The following is a 20,222-nucleotide window of genomic DNA, read 5'->3' as shown; positions in this document are numbered from 1 at the left end:
AGTCTGTATTTACCAAAGTATAGGACATTGTATCATCTCATATTAATTAGTTAGTTGGCTCAAAATTAGTGCTAATGACTTAGTAATTCAGTGATTTCTGTTAGCTTTAAAACCTTTATTTCAGAACTATTTCACCTCTTGGTTTTCATTTTTGCTGTGTGTCACTGCCTGCCGGCTGCTAATTTATTAATTCCCAGTGAATCACGTGTCCTGTGAAGGGACTGAATATTAGTGGCAAATTATGTTGATGATTTATATTTTGAATAAATAGTTTGAATACATAGAACATTAAGCTTGTATACATTTTGAAAATAGTATTTTAATATTCTACTGTGTCATAGTCACAATGATTGGATATATATTGAATTTATATGTACTTTAAGTTGTTATATGTTTATGGTCTTTAGCATTCTAACGTGCAATTGTATATCTGTTAAGTCTTTTTTTTTTTTTTTCCAAGATTAGACTCTGATTTATTGAGGCATCTGTTTGATGCCACATTAAGTGGCCCAGGCTTTGTGTAGGGGTTGAGGTTAAAGCAGGAAGAAGGGTGGTGAGAGGCAGGGGTACCAGGATTAGGTTGGAATACCTGGGGGTGCTCTGAGGCTCCCCAAGTTTCCCTGGTCTTGGCCGGCTGTGCTGCTGGCCTGGGCATCTGATGGGCCTGCAAGGGTGGTCCAGGGGCTAGGGCAGGGACTTTGGAGTCACGCTGTTGGCTTTGAATCCAGACTCCTACACTTGGTAGCTGTGAACTCTCCATGCCTCAGGGACCTGCAGAACTGAGCTCTGTCTGAGCCAGGTTCCATCCAGGCACTGTGGGTCCATCCAGAGGGGCACTGCCTCAGGTTGCTCAGTATTCACTGCCTTCTCAAGCAGACCCTTGTCTCCTTCTAGGCCCTCACAATCCAGTGGAGGAGACGAAACTCATCTGCCTCTGTCCCTCTGGGCACGCCTCATGCCAGGTGCATCTGTGGACAGGGGTCATGCTCCTGGGCTTCCAAAGTTGGAGAAAGCTGCCAGGCTCAGGTGGGTACATCACAGCAGCTGCTGCCCTCTGGACACAGTAACAAAAGAACACTCTGGGCCTGGAGCCCTGGTCTGGGGCATTGGGCAAGGCTGTTGCATTTCTCTGAGCCCATTTCCCCATCTGGAAAGTGCGCTGATTGTATCTCCCTGTGGGCACTGAGGGCTCAGTGTTAGTTTGAGAGCCAGCATCTGGGGTTTGGGCTGTAATTTCCCGTCAGCCCCATAGCTGTGGGGAACCAGGGACTTTGTTGGGATTACCCTAGGCATCAGTCTAGCTTCCTGCCCCTGGCTTGGGCTCAGCCCCTGAAGTAGTCTAAGGGGTAGGTGGTCCTGGTGGGGGCTGGGGCTTTTCCCCAGACTGAGGTCACACCCAGAGCCAGAAATCTTGGTGCCTGCTCTGGGCAAAGGTGCCAGCCTGTGCGACAAGAGCGAAACTCTGTCTCCAAAACAAAAACAAAAAACCTTGCATCATTTCAAGGGGCTCACACCTCCCTAAGGGCCTGGTAATTGGCTGGCTCTGGCCTGCATCTGGCCCCGAGGGTGTAGGTAACACCCCACCTTAGCTGGTTTCTTCCTGCCAGGGCCAATCTTCGGACCTCGGGACTTTGCAGCCTATCCCACCTCCCCTCTGGCCAGCCTTGAGCCCTTGTGGGTCCAGCCCTTTTTCCAGGCTGTCTCCTGGTTGTCCTTCTGCCTCGAGGCCTGGCTCATGCTGCTCCCCCTCCCACTCACCAAGACCCACAAGGACCACTCCACACCCAGCTCAGCCCTATCCCCTCAGATAGTCCTTTCTCTTTCCTCAGGTGGCCAGGTGCATATCTTGGTGTGAGGACCTTCACTGTATCTGGGAATGCCTACTGGTCACCTCGGTGACAGAGACCAAGGCATTTACCTGATATGAGTGTCTTGGTTCACTGTCTACATGGCTAGGGAGGGAGTCAATAATAGGCTTTTCACTTGCTGCAAGGGCCAGTTCTCCTGGCCCCATGGCTCTAGGGATGGAGGACGCTGCAGGAGATGCACCACTCACTTCCCAGCTGAGGACTGTGGGTCATCTCAGGGCGATTTCACAGTCCCCACATGCCCCACCCCCTCAGCTCTGCAAATACCAAGCAGTGCAGCCTGCCTAGGGGATGATGGGCTCGAGAGTGCCCAGGTAGTGCCCAGAGTGCCCTTGGCAGGCCCCTCACCTAGCTGCTTCCACAGCTCTGTAGCAAGAGTTCTAACCTTTTTTGACCGTGAAGCCTGCTGAGAATAAGAGCTGTGGACTGTTATATGCTCTCCACACAAAACCTTTCACTGTGGCCAAGCACAGTGGCTCATGTAATCCCAGAACTTTGGGAGGCAGAGCCAGTCGGATCACCTGAGGTCAGGAGTTCAAGACCAGCCTACCCAACATGGCGAAACCTTGTCTCTACTAAAAATACAAAAAATTAGCCAGGCCTGGTGGCAGCCACCTGTAATCCCAGCTACTCCGGAGGCTGAGGCGGGAGAATCACTTGAACCCGGGAGGCGCAGGTTGTAGTGTGGTGAGATCACGCCACTGCACTCCAGCCTGGGCGACAGGAGCAAAACTCTGTCTCAAAAAACAAAACAAAACAAAACCTTGCATCCTTTCAGGGGGCTCACACCTCCCTAAGGGCCCAGTAATTAAACCCCTTGGGCCTGAGGGTGAGAAACTTTGTCTAATTTCTTCCCCAAGTGATCAGCCCAGGGGTAAGGAAGGAGAAGCCAGAAAGCAGGACCCATGAGAAGGGCCCCCTCCTGGAGTTTGAGGCCCACTCCCTCCTGCCCCTGCCTCTCCTCTGTCCAGGACTCCTCCCTGCTCTGCCCCACTCCTGGGGCCATAACCATGGGGAGCTGTGGTTTTTTACAGGCCCTTGGGCACAAAGTGAGCAGGCTCACCTGGAGGCTATCAGAGTAACATGGCAGGAAGTGAGGGGGAAAGCCGCCCTGGAACTGCGCCTCTCTGTCCCCTGACGTCACTGGCGTGCACTCCTCCCTCCCCTCACTCAGGCAGTGGCATGAGTTCCATGTGAGCGCTGTCCTGCTCCCTCTGCTGCCTCTTTTTTTTCTTGGGGCTACCATAACACTTTCCCTTCCCCAGCCCTGCCAACCTGGTGGGACATTGGGCTTCCCTCTCACAGGGTTCTGGGGACAGGCCCATCCTTTATCATACCCACAGAGAGACCCTTTTTTCCTTCAGGACCTGGGGAGCAGCCAGGTTCCATGAGTTAAATGCAGATCTGAACCAAGCTGGGATTGGGGTACACACTCTCCTCTACTGAAAAGTAGCTAGGGATTCCAACTAGGTGAGAAGGAGAGTGGGGCAGAGCCAGACCAGACAAGGACTGATCACCTGGAAAAAGCCTGCCATCAAAGGTCTTGGCAAATGCTGGGTGCAGTGGCTCACTCCTGTGATCCCAGCACTTTGGGGGGCTGAGACAGGTGGACTACTTGAGGCAAGGAGTTCGAGTCCAGCCTGGGCAACATGGCAAAACCCCATCTCTACTAGAAATACAAAAATTAGCTAGGCATGCTACACTCCTGTAATCCCAGCTACTCAGGAGGCTGAGGCAGGAGAATCACTTGAACTGGGGAGGCAGAGGTCGAAGTGAGCTGAGATTGTGCCCCTGCACTCCAGTCTGAGAGACAGAGTGAAACTAGGCCTCAAAAAAAAAAAAAAAAAAAAAAGAATATGGCCTTGGCAGAGAGGGGCTAGCCTGGCAGTGCCTTCCCTTGGGTTTCTCCTGGGTAGGCCTCTGCCATGAGGAGGCGCTTCCTTCTGCCTGTCCATGGCCCACAGCAATGGAATGTCTGCTTCTGGGGGTTGGGTGGGAGACTGCTGGCAGAACTGAACACCTTCAGGTGGGGTTTTTTTGTTTTGTTTTGTTTTCGAGATGGAGCATCGCTCTGTCACCCAGGCTGGAGTGCAGTGGTGGAATCTCAGTTCACTGCAACCTCCGCCCCCCGGGGTTCAAACAATTCTCCTGTCTCAGCCTCCTGAGTACCTGAGATTACAGGCATGTGCCACCATGCCCGGCTAATTTTTGTATTTTTTGTATAGATGGCATTTCGCCATGTTGGCCAGGCTGGTCTCGAACTCCTGACCTCAAGTGATCCACCCACCTCGGCCTCCCAAAGTGCTGGGATTACAGGCATGAGCCACTGAGCCCAGCCCCTTCAGGGGGGTTTTGAGGCTGCACTACAATACTAGTTTCCTGTGGCTGCTGCAACAAATTACCACATACTTAGTGACTTAAAACAACCAAAATGTATTCCCTTACAGGTCTGAAGGCCAGAATTCTACAGTAAGTCCTACTGAGTCAAGGTGGGAGCAGGGTCGGTGGCTTCTGAGGCTCTGCGGGAGAATCCGTTTCCTGGTTGTGGAGGTGGCCTGCACTCCTCAGCTTGTGCTGCCTGTCTCGAATGACTGGAGTTTCCTGCTTCTGTCACTACACCTCCCACCCTCTCCATCACCTGCTTTGCTCTTATAAGGATCCGGGTGAGTACATCAACCCCAAAAGCCAAAGACCCTTAACTTCATTATATCTGCAAAGCCCCTTTTGCCATATAAGGTCATGTTCACCAGTTCCCGGGATTAGGATATGGGCATCTTGGGGGCATCAGCCTGCTACAGCTAGGCTGCAAAACTATTACACCCTCCTGGTGTTTCAATGATTGGGAGAAAAAGGGTTGGCATTTTTTGCTTAGGGGTCCCTCTTAAACTTGTATCTGTAAGGTCTGGGGTCCCTCTTAACCTTGTGTTTTTGTTTTTGTTTTTTTGAGGTGGAGTCTTGCTCTGTCATCCAGGCTGGCAGTGGCGTGGTCTTGGCTCACTGCAACGTCTGCCTTCTGGGTTCAAGTGATTCTCCTGCCTCAGCCTCCTGAGTAGCTGGGACTACAGGCGCCCACCACCATGCCCTGCTGTTTTGTATTTTTGGTAGGGATGGGGTGGGGGTGGGGCTAGGGAGGGGGGTTTTGGCTATGTTGCCCTGAGATCAAAGCGATCCGCCTGCCTCTGCTGCCAAAGTGCTGGGATTACAGGCCTGCACCACTGCACCCGGCTGCTGTAAAGTCTTATTTCACACAGCTGAGACATGTTTTAGGAAGTTTGCTGAAAGACCCCTGGAGACCTCCTCATTGTGACCTCCCTGTTATTGTGTTTAATTTGATTGAACTTTTCTGCCCTCCTGCTTTTCAGCTTCTCTAATAGTCTCCCATTAAACCAATTCTAAGAACCACCAAAAAAGGGAAATTTTTTTTTGAAAGCAGTAAAATGATATGGACTGTTAGAATGTAAAATATATGAAATAAGTCATTATATGTTAGTGCTGCTCTGACATAGGGACATATTATTGAGAATCAACTTTTGCTTTTCAGAGAAATGGAATAATTGTATCGCTCATCTACGTAAACAAATTGAAGAATTGTCTGAAAGAAAATATGGTAAGTCTAAACTGGAAAAGTCCTGTAATCTTATGTTCATGGGCGTTTACACAGTGGAGTTACTGTTCATCATGGGGGTACTGTGGACAAGCCCAGGGCTGCCGGCGAGTCATGCCATCCTTACACGTTTCTCCTTGTAAAGTGCTTTCTAGTGTCTACACACTGTTTCTAGATTGCTGCAAAGCTGAGGAAAAGTTGTATTTCTTTAATTATTAGTTAGCATTTCTTTTAAACTTTCAGTATGGAGATTGGGAATTTATTTACATATTTATTGCAAAGCCCTGGATCTTAGGGATTTCATTGAATTATTTTTTTTTTTTTTGAGATGGAGCCTCACTCTGTCGCCCAGGCTGGAGTGCAGTGGCACGATCTCGGCTCACTGCAACCTCCGTCTCCTGGGTTCAAGCAGTTCTCTGCCTCAGCCTCCCGAGCAGCTGGGATTACAGGCGCCAGCCACCACGCCTGGCTGATTTTTGTATTTTTAGTAGAGACGGGGTTTCATGATCTTGGCTAGGCTGGTCTTGAACTGCTGACCTCCTGATCCACTCACCTCAGCCTCCCAAAGTGCTGGGATTACAGGTGTGAGCCACCATGCCTGGCCAAATATTATTTTTTTAAATGAATTGTTTCTGTTAGTCTGCTTTGTTAAATTTGGAATTCATCTGGGCACGGTGGCTCACACCTGTAATCCCAGCACTTTGTGAGGCCAAGGCAGGCAGATATCTAGGTCGGGAGTTTGAGACCAGCCTGACCAACATGGAGAAACCCCGTCTCTACTAAAAATACAAAATTAGACGGGCGTGGTGGCGCATGTCTGTAATCCCAGCTATTCGGGAGGCCAAGGCAGGAGAATCGCTTGAACCCAGGAGGCAGAGGTTGCGGTGAGCCGAGGTTGCACCATTGCACTCTAGCCTGGGCAAAAAGAGCAAAACTCCATCTCAAAATAAATAAATAAATAAAATGTTCCGTACTCACCAAGGTGCCCCATTGTCTCTACTTTTATCTTGATGCATCACTGAATTGATGTTAGATTTCAAATTCATCATTGCCCTTATACTATTCTATCCTGAAGCCACCTTTATATAATGATGAAAGAAATTAGCGATTTGTTATTATCCTCTCTCTGTTGGTATACATCAAATGCTCACCTAAAAAGAGCAACAACCAGTGGAAAACACATGATGTTTTTATTTGGATGACTATTTACTTGTAACCTACTAGCAAACTATAAAATTGTATGATATGCAGAATTTTAACTGAATTGCTTTAAGTGAACATTTAAACATGATAAACCATATTGATGGTATTTATGTTAATATACTTAAAATGATATACTTAAAATGATACTTTCTTCATCATAAGTAATATAACCTACTCCTCAATGAAAACCTAGCATTAAATTTGCTAATGAATTCAATGACATTTCCATAATATTTTTAGTTACATGCTTAAGGTTCTCTTAGTGTTTCTCCCACTTTTTAATAGCTTATGCCTTTTTCGCCTTTGGTTTTTTTTTGGTTCATTTTAAAGCAAAAATCTCACAACATGTGATACCTGGAAACACTGTAACCTAGTGGTAAGACCATAGGCCCTGGGGACACAGGCTGGCCATGTCTCTTCTCCTGTCTGAGCTTTAGTGTCCTCTTTTGTGGTCATGAGAACTGAAGATCTGTCCCGAAGATTTGATAAGATAGTAAAGTGCTTCACATAATACCAGACATATAAATACACAGTAAATCCTTCCTCCTTATATTTTTGTTGATTGATTGATTGAGACAGAATCTTGCTCTTTTGCCGAGGCTGGAATGCAGTGGCGTGATCATGGTTTCTGCAACCTCCACCTCCTGGGTTCAGGCAATTCTCCTGCCTCAGCCTCCCGAGTAGCTGGGATTACAGGTGCCTGCCACCATGCCCAGCTAATTATTGTATTTTTAGTACAGACGGGGTTTTACCATGTTGGCCAGGCTGGTCTCGAACTCCCGACCTCATAATCTGCCTGCCTCGGCCTCCCAAACTGCTGGGATTACAGGTGTGAGCCACTGTGCCCAGCCTGTCTTTTCTCTTCACACCCACAGTTCATGATGAAATATTAAATATGTACTAGTGGATATTACTTTGCTGAATATTGCCTAGTGAATATTAAGTATTCTCACCTTTCAGACATGAACTTATGAATTCAACAGGTGAAGATTTACAACTTAATAAATCAGCTTCGTGAGGTACATCTTCAGTCTTAAGTCAGATTAGAAGATTATGTGAAGTAATTAACACTTAACGTTGATTTAATGATAGCTTCCACATGAAATAGTATGCCTCTAAGTATTAATTATGTCCTAGGACAGGAGAATTCATGTTGTCAAAATTCTCATACTCTCTAGAACAATAAACTCATTTTCTTTTTATTAGTAAATATTGCATTTATGGGTAGAGAAAACTGAAAGAACAATATTTCTTCTACTTTGGGATGCAAGATTCATCTGGCATAATGCATTGAACAGGTTATTATTGAAGTCTACACCAGTCAGCTGAATAAGCATTCATCAAATGTCCATGATATGCAGGACATAAGTTTTCTTTTAGAGTATGGAGCCATGCATATTATCTTTTAATTAGATGATTTAGTTAGATATGTTTTTAAAGAAATAGAAATATAATTGATTTTCTTGTTTTGGCTCTGGAGTGGAGTGGGGACGAAACAGAATGGATTCACACTGTTTAGATTTACTAAAATGGAAGGATTGCAGCAAGATCATATCCCTAGTCTTCCCGTAGCAAATGTCACCTGCTAGCTGTTTTTTGTTTTTTTTTTTTTTTGTAAGTTGAAGTTTTGTTCTGTCTCCCACGCTGGAGTGCAGTGTTATGATCTCAGCTCATGGCAAGCTCACCTCCTGGGTTCAAGCAATTCTCCCTGCCTCGGCCTCCTAAGTAGCTAGGATTACAGGCCTCTGCCACCACACCTGCCTAATTTTTATATTTGTAGTAGAGTTGGGGTTTCACCATGTTGGCCAGGCTGGCCTCGAACTCCTGACTTCAGGAGATTCACCCGCCTCAGCCTCCCAAAGTGCTGGGATTATGGGTGTGAGTCACTGCACTTCGATTTAATGGGATATTTCACTACGGACTTTGGTAAACAGAATATTAGCATTTTTGGTGTTCTTTTTATTTTACTCATACTATTTTTCTTTGGACTCAATCACAATAACAGAATTACAGATCAAAGTGTAAAAGTTAAAGACCAGTACAGATTCAATAATTATTCTTTTCTACATACTGTGTTTAAATGATATCCCTTTTTCTTTTTGTTCTTATAGCTCGAGCTGTAAAAGCCAAAGGTCCGGTGATGATCCCATACCCTTTTTTCCAGTCTGATGTTGAAGATTTTTATGTAGAAGGCCTTCCCAAAGGAATTTTTTTTTTCTTTTTTTTTGAGATGGAGTTTTCATTCTTATCGCCCAGGCTGGGGTGCAATGGCGCAACCTTGCTGGTCACTGCAACCTCTGCCTCCTGGGTTCAAGAAATTCTCCTGCCTTAGCCTCCCAAGTCGCTGGGATTACAGGTGCCCACCACCACACCAGGCTAATTTTTGTATTTTTAGTGGAGATGGGGTTTCACCATGTTGGCGAGGCCAGTCTCGAACTGACGTCAAGTGATCTTCCCGCCTCGGCCTCCCAGAGTGCTGAGATTACAGATGTGAACCCATGCCAGTCCAGGAATTTTGTTTTTTAGGAAGGCTTTCTACTAATGGAATTCCTGGCCTTGAGAGGATATTACTTTCGACGGAAAGGATTTTTTTGTTATTAAAAGGTAAGATTCTTGGATTCTTACTGGACTGTTATCTCTGTTATGAGTAATCCATCTTTAGTCATTCACCACTAGGGTTGTATTTAATTAAGTCTGAGTTATTTTATGGTGGTTTTGTTTTGTTTTCTTTTCTTTTCTTTTGTTTTTACCGAATTTTGTTCTCATTGCCCTGGCTTTAGGGCAATGGCGCGATCTCAGGTCACCACATTCTCTGCCTTCCGGGTTTAAGCAATTCTCCTGCCTCAGCCTCCTGAGTAGCTGGATTTACAGGCATGCGCCACCATGCCTGGCTAATTTTTTGTATTTTTAGTAGAGATGGTGTTTCACTATGTTGACCAGGCTGGTCTAGAACTCCTGACCTTGGGTGATCCACCCACCTCGGCCTCCCAAAGTGCTGGGATTACAGGCATGAACCACCGCACCCAGCCTGGGCCTGCTTCTTTTTTTCTTTTTTTTTTCATTAGCAGCTTAAAATTGGTGCCTTATTCAGACAGAAGCAAAAGGACATTAGCCCAGCTTTGGAAATAGGTGTGAGCCCATATATGATTTTCCTAGTTTCTCCTCCCCCTTTGCTTTTTGCTCTCTTGTTAATTGTTTTCACTCTCTGAATCTTTTTTCCCCATTTCTTTGGCAGACATTTTTACTTGTCTTGGAAGAGTAGGTGAAGAGCTGTTTTTAGGACTCTTTGAAAGGGTACAGTATGGGTGACAGTCTTGGCTAATGGTAACATCCAGGGAGCTGGGGTCAGCGTGAGCTGGAATCAGTTCAAATTAGCAAAGCACTGGCACTCAGTGGCAGGAATACAAGTAACCGCAAAGTGTTAAACACATCTGGAAAGGGATACTGACATCATCCTCAGAATCTGTGGGGAGTTCACATAGCCAGTTAAGACCCATTCCTCTTTGACCCTATAAAGATTCTTTAAAGAATAATACCCTTAGTGGTTTTCTAGCCAGCTTGCCTGCTCATTTATCTTTGAGGACGACATGCCTTGTGGAGCTCCACAGGCCCCAGAGGGGTGTGGATTCTGCATTTGAAAGTGCTGAAGCTGAGAGACTGGGTCTTGGTGGACCCCAAGAGGTCTGTTTCTCCTCTACTCATTGTTCCTTTTTTTCCCAGCAGCTGGCATTGCTGTTTAAATGGGTTGTTCTTTGCTGTTTTAAGTTGTTTCATAGTGGTGTGTCAGGATTTGGGTTTTCTGAATACTTTGCAAGCTGGTGACTTGAGTGGTGGTTAGGGAGGAGCTGTTTTAGGGCTGTTCTGGAGCTATTGAGGTCAGGTATCTAGATACTCCCAGCTTGTCTGTTGAGGAGAATGCTGTTCTCATTGTGCTGCCTTTGGTGGTGCTGTGTGTGGCTCTTTAGATGTGGGTGGAGGTGAGCTGGGGGAGTTAATGAGATCTTTTTTAGGTGCTTTTGATAAAGTAGCCTGCACTACAGGATTCATTGTGACTTTTTTCCTTAACCTGTGCATTTCTCTCTGCTAGCTTTTGCTGTCTTTCTCATGCCTTTGATTTTCCCAGCTCCTCTTGGTTGAATTAACCTAAGTGCTCTGCTGTGGTTTAAATGTGTCCCCCAAAGTTTATGTGCTGGAAACTCAATCCTCAATGCAACAGTTGGGATGTGGGGCCTAATACAATAGCCTTCATGAATGAGTTAATGTTGTTGCTGTGGTAATAGATTAGTAATCACAGAGTGGGCTTATTATAAAACAGAGTTCAGCCCCTTTTGCCCTCTTGCTTTCTTGCACTCTCTTTTCCTTCTGCCTTCTGTAGTGGGATGATGCAGCAAGAAGACCCTTACCAGATGCAGGCCCCTCAACCTTGGACTTCCTAACATCCAGAACTGTTAAGAAATAAAATTTATTCCTTTCCTTTTCTTCCTCCTTTCCCTTCTCCTCCCTTTTCTTCCCTTCCCCTCCCTCCCTCTCTCTCTCCCTCCCTCCTTCCTTCCTTCTTCCCTCTTTCTCTCTTTCCCTTCCTTCCTTTCCTTCCTTCCCTTCCCTCCTTTCCTTCCCTCCTTCCCTTTTTCCCTCCTTCCCTCCTTCCTTCCTTTTTTCTTTCCTTCCTTTTTTCCTTTTCATAAATTATGCAGTCTGTGGTATTCTTTTATAGAAGCATGAAATGGACAAAGACTCCATTTTCAAGAGCAAGCACTTTTGTAGTTTCTGAGTGAATTACGACTGCAAAGGAAGTTCTATAGGTAGCCTCAGATCCACTACCTAGGAAGCATGCTACCAAGCAGACCTAGGATCTAGGATTTGATCAAGTGCTGGGCAACATGATACCTCTGCAATTTAGCACCTCCCTATATACCTCCAGTTGGCTCAGCCCATCAGGGCTAAAACTACCCCTCATATCCTAGTGTCTCTTGTAGGCACTAAGCTGCTTGGCTCACATTCTGTCTTGTGCTTTTTTGTAGGGGGTTCAAATATACACGAAAGAAATATGTTGAACCTACATGCAGCCAACCCACAGATTAAGCAGTTACCTCCATTTTTCCAGATTTGTTTCATCTGCTTCAATCTCCCTAAAAATTTATGTTTGTACAGGAAAGACTGAATAAATAGCTAATTCTCCACCCTACCTCTCATCTTAAGTCACTTTTCAGAGTAGTGAGTTAGTGACCTAGTAACCTTCTCTCTAATGCTAGTAGTTTTTTTTCTGAATACCATTATGAACTCATAGATTATTGTTTGCATTTGATGTATTTCAGGCCATTGCAGTCTTTATTGTTTTGGATGCTTACATTGTCTCATCTAGGTTAATAATTATCTCTTCAAGTTGACTTTCATATCTTTTTGACGTGATCCTGTTGGACTTTGATGGCTTCCTTGCTTTCTGGCAAAAAAGATGTTCCAGGATCAATATACTGCACCATACATGGAGTCAGCCATTTCTCTAGGGAACCTTGATTCCTTTTAGTAGAGAACACAGTTTGAGGTCTTGGACTGAATGACTTTTGTGAACCTCCTCTCCTGAGACTACAGCCTGCATCCCTGCATATGGCCCGTTTGGAGCTCTTGCTGGGCACCAACAGATCTCCTAAAACTGCTATATAGTTCTGCCTCACTCTTACCAAGATTCATCTCTTGAGAGTTTTGTGCTCTACCCCCAGATGTGGTCTTTCTGGTTCTGAAGCTTTTGCTTCAGTCACCCTGAATTTTGCCAGCCCTATGCATGCTATACCTTGGATTGCCAACTTGCCCTCACTGAAGCCAGTTTCTCTGGTTAGAATAGTTGCCCCAACCCATGCCTAATACTCTAGTAAACAAGGTTCTACCTGGGCTTAGGTTAACTTTTGCTCCTTTGGGCCCTGTGTTCTACCAGCATTCCATTTATCTGAAACTCTCCCTCACCTTAAGAACTTATCTGTTCTTTAATGATTTACTGCTGCTTCCTGGGTTTGAAAGAACCCAGTTCAGGAGTTTCTGTTTTAGTTTGAGATCTTATAGGCCTGTCTCATCAGGTTGGTGTCAGCCCAGCTAGGATTAGGCAGAATTGGGTGGGGGCTGTAGTACATTTTTGGCACAGCATGTACCTGTCTGACTAATTCTCTGTCTTGTCTTTCCTGTTGCAATTCATGGGTCTTAGCATCTTCTGAATGGTGTTTAGTAGGTCATCCTGTTGATTTCCTGCTAGGGAGTAGCATACTCTGGCTCTGTACCATTGGCCAAGGGACTTAAGGATAGATGAAGGGCTGCAGTTTTGTTAAATGGAACAATATGAAGAGATGGCATTGTAAAAAAAAAAAAAAAAAAAAAAAAGGCTTGGCAGCAGGGCCCATTTGAATGGTTGGTCCTTGGCTCCTTTGTTGATATAGGCAGATCCTTGATGGGAATTTGGAATGATCCCAAATATTGTAGATCACTGGTACATCAAGTCATCCTCAAGGTTGTCTGTGTAACAGTCTTGAATGATATTTTGTCAGTCTTTGGAGATTCTCTGTATAGGGTTTAATCATTTAGTTATTTCAGTTGAGCCTGTTTAGTTTCTTTGCAAGGAGATAAGCAATGTGAAAGAGATGCAGACATTAGGGAAAAAAAGTCAGGAGCCTTGTTTCCCCATCCTCTACTTGGGTTCTGGAACTAGACTCATAGGTGAGTAGTGAGGAGCTGGGCCCAAGCACATTAATCCTAGATCTGGCTCTGCTTTGCACTCACTCCAGTTCTTGTATCAAATTCACTTCAAGCCACCCAGAGTAGTATGTAGAGGAGTCATTCAGGACCGTGCTCATACTTCATTGTATCAATGGGAGATCCAGTAATTTATAGCCTATTGTTTCTGGAGCCTGGAGATGGCTCTGCATAAGATTTGCCGAAGCAAATTTTATTACATTAGAAGAGAACCTAGTTGGCTGCATCCTACACTGGAAGCTTTTAGATGCTAATAAGGAGGTCATGTAAAGGTCACAGAATGACTCTGGAATCCATTCCCCGCCAAGAAAGAATAATGACATTGGATGTTGGCCTCTTTTCATTTCCCTTTGATTTTGAGTAATAAATTCTCTCCTCACTTCCCAGTCGAACTGTTTGGGAGTCTCTATTCCCTAGAAAGACTCTGGTCACATACCCATCAGATTAAATTAGGTGAAAACTCTTTGGCCTTCATGAATGTTGAAGGATTTCAAAGGGCTAATGGAAATTCTTCTAGAAGTAACTGCAACCTCCACCTTCCGGGTTCAAGCGATTTTCCTGCCTCAGCCTCCCGAGTAGCTGGGATTACAGGTGTCCACCACCATGCTCAACTAATTTTTGTATTTTTAGTAGAGACGGGGTTTCACCATGTTGGCCAGGCTGATCTAGAACTTTTGACCTCAGGTGATCCGCCCGCCTCAGCCTCCCAAAGTGCTGGGATTACAGGCGTGATCCACCGCGCCCAGTTAAACTTCAGTTTTTCACGTTCCATGCATTGGTCAGGGTCTTAGGGAGTGATTCATTCTAGCAGAACTCCCTGGATTTTAAGGCAGATGTTCCATTTATTAATTGACAAAGGAGGCATATTTCTCCCCTGGTAACCCAAAGATTTAGGTCATTTTCCCAGGGACTCCATTTCCACTGTGAGGGTTCTTGGAAAACTAAGCAGAGGATGAGGAAAAGTCTGTGAACAAGCTTGCTGGTCTCTCCCTGTCCTGCAAAAGAGCATACCTCTTCTGTAGCCAGAAGGCCCTTTTGATTAGTCAAGGCTGGACAGAGTGAGATTGGGTGTGTGTGTGTGTGTGTGTGTGTGTGTGTTTGTGTGTGTGTTCGTGTGTGTCTTGAGACAGGGTCTCACTCTGTCACCAAGGCTAGAGTGCAGTGGTGAGATCAGAGCTCAGTGCAGCTTCCACTTCCTGGGCTCAAGCGATCCTCCTATTTCAGCCTCCAGAGTAGCTGGGACTATACGAATGTTTTACCGCACCCAGTTCATTTTCTAATTTTTTTGTAGAGATGAGGTTTCACTGTGTTGCTCAGGCTGGTCTTGAACTCCTGGCCTCACGGAATCCTCCTGCCTTAGTCTCCCAGTGGGCTGGGATTATAGGTATTAGCCACCTCACCTGACCTGCGACGATTTTTCAACAATGTAATTTCTCTTTTACAGAGCCACCTAAGCTGAAGATTCCCTTGAGAACAAGTACTGTCCTGCGGTTTCATGGCCTTTCTTCCATTTGTGGTTCTTGCGAAGTGGAATTTAAATGATATCTTATCAAGATGGATAAACCCTAGTTTCCCAGTGCTGGAATATAGAAAATGGATGGACAAGTAAATCCCACTCAGCACCCATAGTCCAGGCATGGGGACCTCAACACACCTGAGCCCCAGACATCACCTTTCATTGTGAGTAGCTCTGAGATGACACTTCTGCTGTTCCCAATTCCAGCATTAATTGGATTAGATAGTTATTTTATGAAGAATTTTCATATGCCACAATCCTGACCATATCTTCAAGTGAACAGAAAAATTATATTAAAAAGTCAACCTTCTGTCTCACTCTGTTGCCCAGACTGGAGTGCAGTGGTGCAATTATGGCTCACTGCAGCCTGAACCTCCTGGGCTCAAGCAGTCTTCCTGCCTCAGCCTCACAAGTAGCTGGGACTACAGGTGCTTGTCACCACACCTCACTAATTTTCCCATTTGTGTTATATGTGGATTCCACAGGACTGACTTCGAAAACTTGAGTATGTGTGGATTTTGGTATACACAGAAATGGGAGAGCTGGAACTAATCCCCCCATATACCAAGGGACAAATTGTATCTGTTTTTACAATTATACAGTAGGAGACATTACGTTCCATGACAATGGTAATTTTTAATGACAGTTTTTAATTGAGTGAAATTACCATAAAAATAATAATAGTAGCAGCTAATATTTACTGAGCTGTTACTAGGTGCCTATAAATAGCATAGATTTTTAAATTCTCCATAATTCTTCCTTATTTCACTTAACCACTCTATCTTAAATTACTCATGCTTGCCTCAGTAGCAGACATACTTAAGTTGGAACAATAGAGAGATTGGCACGGCCTCTGTGAAAGAATGACATGCAAATTTGTGAAGCATTCCATATTTTTTTAAAAAAAGAGAAAAAAATTACTCCCAGATTTTCACTGTGTTTGTGCATGTGACCTTTTGTTTAGGTTGAATTATATCCAAAGGTGAAATTTCCAGAAGTGAGATTACTGTGAGTCACAGGGCATGAGCATTCTTATTACCCTTGATGTAAATTGCAAAGCTTTCAGGCATGGTGGCTGTCAGCCTGTAATTCCAGCACTTTGGGAGGCTGAGGTGGGAGGATTGCTTGAGGCCAGGAGTTGGAGGAGGCAGTATAATGAGTCACTGTCTGTATGATTTAAAAAAAATTTCCAAGCTTTATGCTGGAAGGCTTATATACATTTTAAACACCACTAATACTACAAGAAAACGGCCATTTCACTGCACCTTCGCCCACACAGGTATTATAATTTAACAAGTTATTTTCTGTGTGATAAATGAAAGACCTCATATTATTACTTTGTCACCCATTCTTTTTTCTTTTTTGAGACGCAGTCTCGCTCTGTCGACCAGGCTGGAGTGCAATGGCACGATCTCGGCTCACTGCAACCTGTGCCTCCCAGGTTCAAGCGATTCTCCTGCCTCAGCCTCCTGAGTAGCTGGGATTACAGGCACATGCCACCATGCCTGGCTAATTTTTGTATTTTTAGTAGAAACGTGGTTTCACCATGTTGATCAGGCTGGTCTCGAACTCCTGATCTCGTGATCTACCCGCCTTGGCCTCCCAAAGTGCTTGATTACAGCTGTGAGCCATGTGCCCAGCCTATTTGTCACATATTTTATCTTTCCTTATGTTAGCTTATTAGCTTTATTTCTTTATTGTCCTTTTTTTTTTTTTTTTTGAGATGAAGTCTCGCTCTGTCTCCTAGGCTTCAGTGTAGTGGCACAGTCTCAACTCACTGCAGCCTTGACCTCCTAGGCTCAGGTGATCCTTCTACCTCAGTAGTTGGGATTATAGGCACATGCCACTATGCCTGGTCAATTATTTTTATTTTTTTATTTTTACTAGAGAGGAGGTCTTGCTTGTTTCTTAGGCTGGTCTGGAACTCCTGGCCTCAAGCAATCCCCCCACCACCCCCTCCCAAAGTACTGGTATTATAAGCATGAGCCACCGTGCCTGGGGTATCTGTGTCTTTTCCATTTATTTATAGAGTTACTTTGTCTTTTACTAATTCAATGATCTGTTTAATCTTTTATTAAATTATAAAAATAATAAATACTTTTAAATAAGTGAAAAATGTCCTTCACTCTTTAGACCCATAATCTTATCTCAGGAAATAATTGCAATTGAGAAAATGGGCCATATCCTTCAAGATACGTACATGGTGATTGAACATCACTTCATATTTTCATATTTCGTGGACATTTGTGCCAATACCTATTGATCTATCTTAATCCTTTTCATGGTTGCATAATATTTTATTATATGGATGTATCACAATTTACCAGTACCAGTCAACTGCTGGAGGCATTTAGGCTCCTTCTAATATTTGCTTTGAGCTCCTTATATAATTAAAAATTAACCCCCTCAGCCAGGTGTGGCAGCTCACACCTGTAATCCCAGCATTTTGGAAGGCTGAGGTGAGAGAACTGCCTGAGTGTAGGAGATCACCACCAACCTGGTCAACATAGTGACACTTTGTCTCTACTAAAAATTAAAAAAAAAAAAATGAGCTACACATTGCAGTGCACACCTGTAGTCCGAGCTACTGGGGAGGCTAAGACTGGAGGATCACTTGAGTCTAGAAGGTTGAGGCTGCAGTAAGCTACGATCACACCAGTGCACTTTAGTTTTGCTAAGAGCAAGACTGCATTTCTTAAACAAAATAAAAATTAGATGGGAATATTGCTCAAGCCCTGGAGGTTGAGGCTGCAGTTAACTGTGATTGCACCACTGCAGTCCAGCCTAGGCGATAGAGCAAGACCCTTTCTCTAAAAATAAAATAAAATAAAAATTAACCTTCTATCATATTTCCCAGTAACACCTTCCCTCCTACATTTCTCCTAGAAGCCCTTAAATTTTGTTTTTCACATATCGTTTAAAACTTTTAAGTGCTGATGTCTGTCTGTGTCATCCCTCTTTTTTTTTTTTTTTTTTTAAATGTATTTTTGTCACTTCTAGCTGGACCTACCATGAAAGACTTCTGAATCCAGGAAGAGAAACTGACTGGGCAACATGTTATTCGGGTACAAAAAGACTTGGACTGTAACTCAAAAATGATCAAATAATAGTGCATGCATCAAGTGCAATCGGAAGCTCTTCTGGAGAGGGAGAGAAGCTTCCAGTTAAGGTGACATTGCAGCCAAGTCCTGTAAGATAAGGAAGAGTTGTATGAGAGTGGGGAGGGAAGGGGGAGGTGGAGAGATGGGGATTGGGCTGGGATGGGATGGAGTGAGCTGCCCAGGCAGGGAAACTAGCACTATACAGACCTGAACAATGAAGATGGCACATTTTGTTCAGGGAATGGTGAATTAAGTGTGGCAGAAATGCTTTGTAGAGAAAGTAATTTGCTTGTATGGAATTTTGCCCAAGAGACCTCATTACAGTTTCTAATTTTTTGATGTTATCATGCATCACTGCCCTTGTCAGACAGTATCATGATCACAATAACATCAAGCATAATATTTCATTGATTCTCACAAAAACAGGTGGGTGCCACAGTTATCCCCATTATATGCACAAAATGATGAAGACTTGGGGTTAATGAGCGATTTGCCCAAGCTCACCTGAATATTAGGACTGAGTCAAATGTTAGTCTGGTCTGACTTTAATGCTTGCCTTGTTCATGAGCACCATGCATTGCCTCTCCTATTAAGTTAAGCAGGTAGACAGGTGAGAGAAGAGCCCGTGTGATATCGGGGGAAATTCACCCCTGATATTTCATGTAGGTTCTTTTCTATTTTCCCTGAGTGTCAGCCGGTCTGAGAAATAAAGGGAAAGAGTACGAAAGAGAGAAATTTTAAAGCTGGGTGTCCAGGGGAGACATCACACGTCGGCAGGTTCTGTGATGCCCCCCAAGCCGCAAAACCAACAAGTTTTTATTAGTGATTTTCAAAAGGGGAGGGAGTGTACGAATAGGGTGTGGGTCACAGAGATCACATGCTTCACAAGGTAATAAAATATCACAAGGCAAATGGAGGCAGGGCAAGATCACAGGACCACAGGACCGGGACGAAATTAAAATTGCTAATGAAGTTTCGGGCACGCATTGTCATTGATAACATCTTATCAGGAGAAAGGGTTTGAGAGCAGACAACCCATCTGACCAAAATTTATTAGGCGGGAATTTCCTTGTCCTGATAAGCCTAGGAGCGCCAAGCGAACCCAGGGCTTATTTCATCCCTTATCTACGACTGTAAAAGACAGCCGTCCCCAAAGCAGCCATTTCAGAGGCCTCCCCTTAGGGATGCATTCTCTTTCTCAGGGATGTTCTTTGCTGAGAAAAAGAATTCAGCAATATTTCTCCTATTTGCTTTTGAAAGAAGAGAAATATGGCTCTGTTCCACCCGGCCCACAGGCAGCCAGAGTTTAAGGTTATCTCCCTTGTTCCCTGAAATTGCTGTTATCCTGTTCTTTTTTCAAGGTGCCCAGGTTTCATATTGTTTAAACAACTTGTGCAGTTAACGCAATTATCACAGGGTCCTGCGGGGACATTCATCCTCAGCTTATGAAGATGACCGGATTAAGAGATTAAAGTAAAGACAGGCATAGGAAATCACAAGGGTATTGATTGGGGAAGTGATAAGTGTCCATGAAATCTTCAGAATTTATGTTCAGAGATTGCAGTAAAGACAGGCCTAAGAAATTATAGAAGTATTAATTTGGGGAACTAATAAATGTCCATGAAATCTTCACAATTTATGTTCTTCTGCCGTGGCTTCAGCCGGTCCCTCCGTTTGGGGTCCCTGACTTCCCGCAACACGTTTCTCTCTACTCACAGACTTCTGACCAAATGTGTGTGCAGAGTTTCTACACCAGTTCTCCAACTCTCTGGATACCAACCGTGTATCCCACGATTCCATTCTGACACTACCTAGAGTTAGTGCAGAACCCACAGGTTAGGGGCTCAGTCCCACAAGACCACCCTCACTTCAGATGCCAGTTGCAAGTCCTAGGTTGTCACCTGTATTTTGACCAACCAGTTAGAAATCATTAGTTATCAAATATAGAACCATGAGAGTGCATTTTATAACTATAATACAAAATGTTTTTACTTTTCTTTCTAGCACCTCCCAATTCAAACAACAAAATGTTTCCAGACAATATATATTCAAACTAAAGTACAGTAAGCCTTGGCCCTTAGCATATTTTTGCTGTCACTGTAAACTAATCAACTCTCTTAGAAAATAAATAAGGAACATTGATCAATAGATACCAAAAAATATAAACGTTTAAAACATTTGACCCTAAAATTATG

At 44.3% G+C, this 20,222-nt stretch overlaps 1 long non-coding RNA gene and 1 pseudogene across 1 annotated transcript; both read left to right on the top strand.

Annotated features, from left to right (window-relative positions):
• The first annotated feature begins 4,815 nt into the window (after positions 1 to 4,815).
• On the top strand, positions 4,816 to 19,662 carry LOC115934372 (uncharacterized). The gene is made up of 5 exons (XR_008679238.2): positions 4,816 to 4,969; positions 5,410 to 5,475; positions 8,787 to 9,279; positions 14,855 to 15,090; positions 17,927 to 19,662. It is a non-coding gene; the product is annotated as an uncharacterized lncRNA (long non-coding RNA).
• On the top strand, positions 15,725 to 15,824 carry LOC129533339 (uncharacterized; annotated as a pseudogene).
• Positions 19,663 to 20,222: the final 560 nt, after the last annotated feature.

The sequence above is a fragment of the Gorilla gorilla genome, chromosome 3 (genome assembly GCF_029281585.2).
Source record: "Gorilla gorilla gorilla isolate KB3781 chromosome 3, NHGRI_mGorGor1-v2.1_pri, whole genome shotgun sequence".
Classification (NCBI taxonomy): domain Eukaryota; kingdom Metazoa; phylum Chordata; class Mammalia; order Primates; family Hominidae; genus Gorilla; species Gorilla gorilla.
Note: the sequence above shows the minus strand (reverse complement) of the source record. Positions and strands in the feature narration are given on the sequence as shown.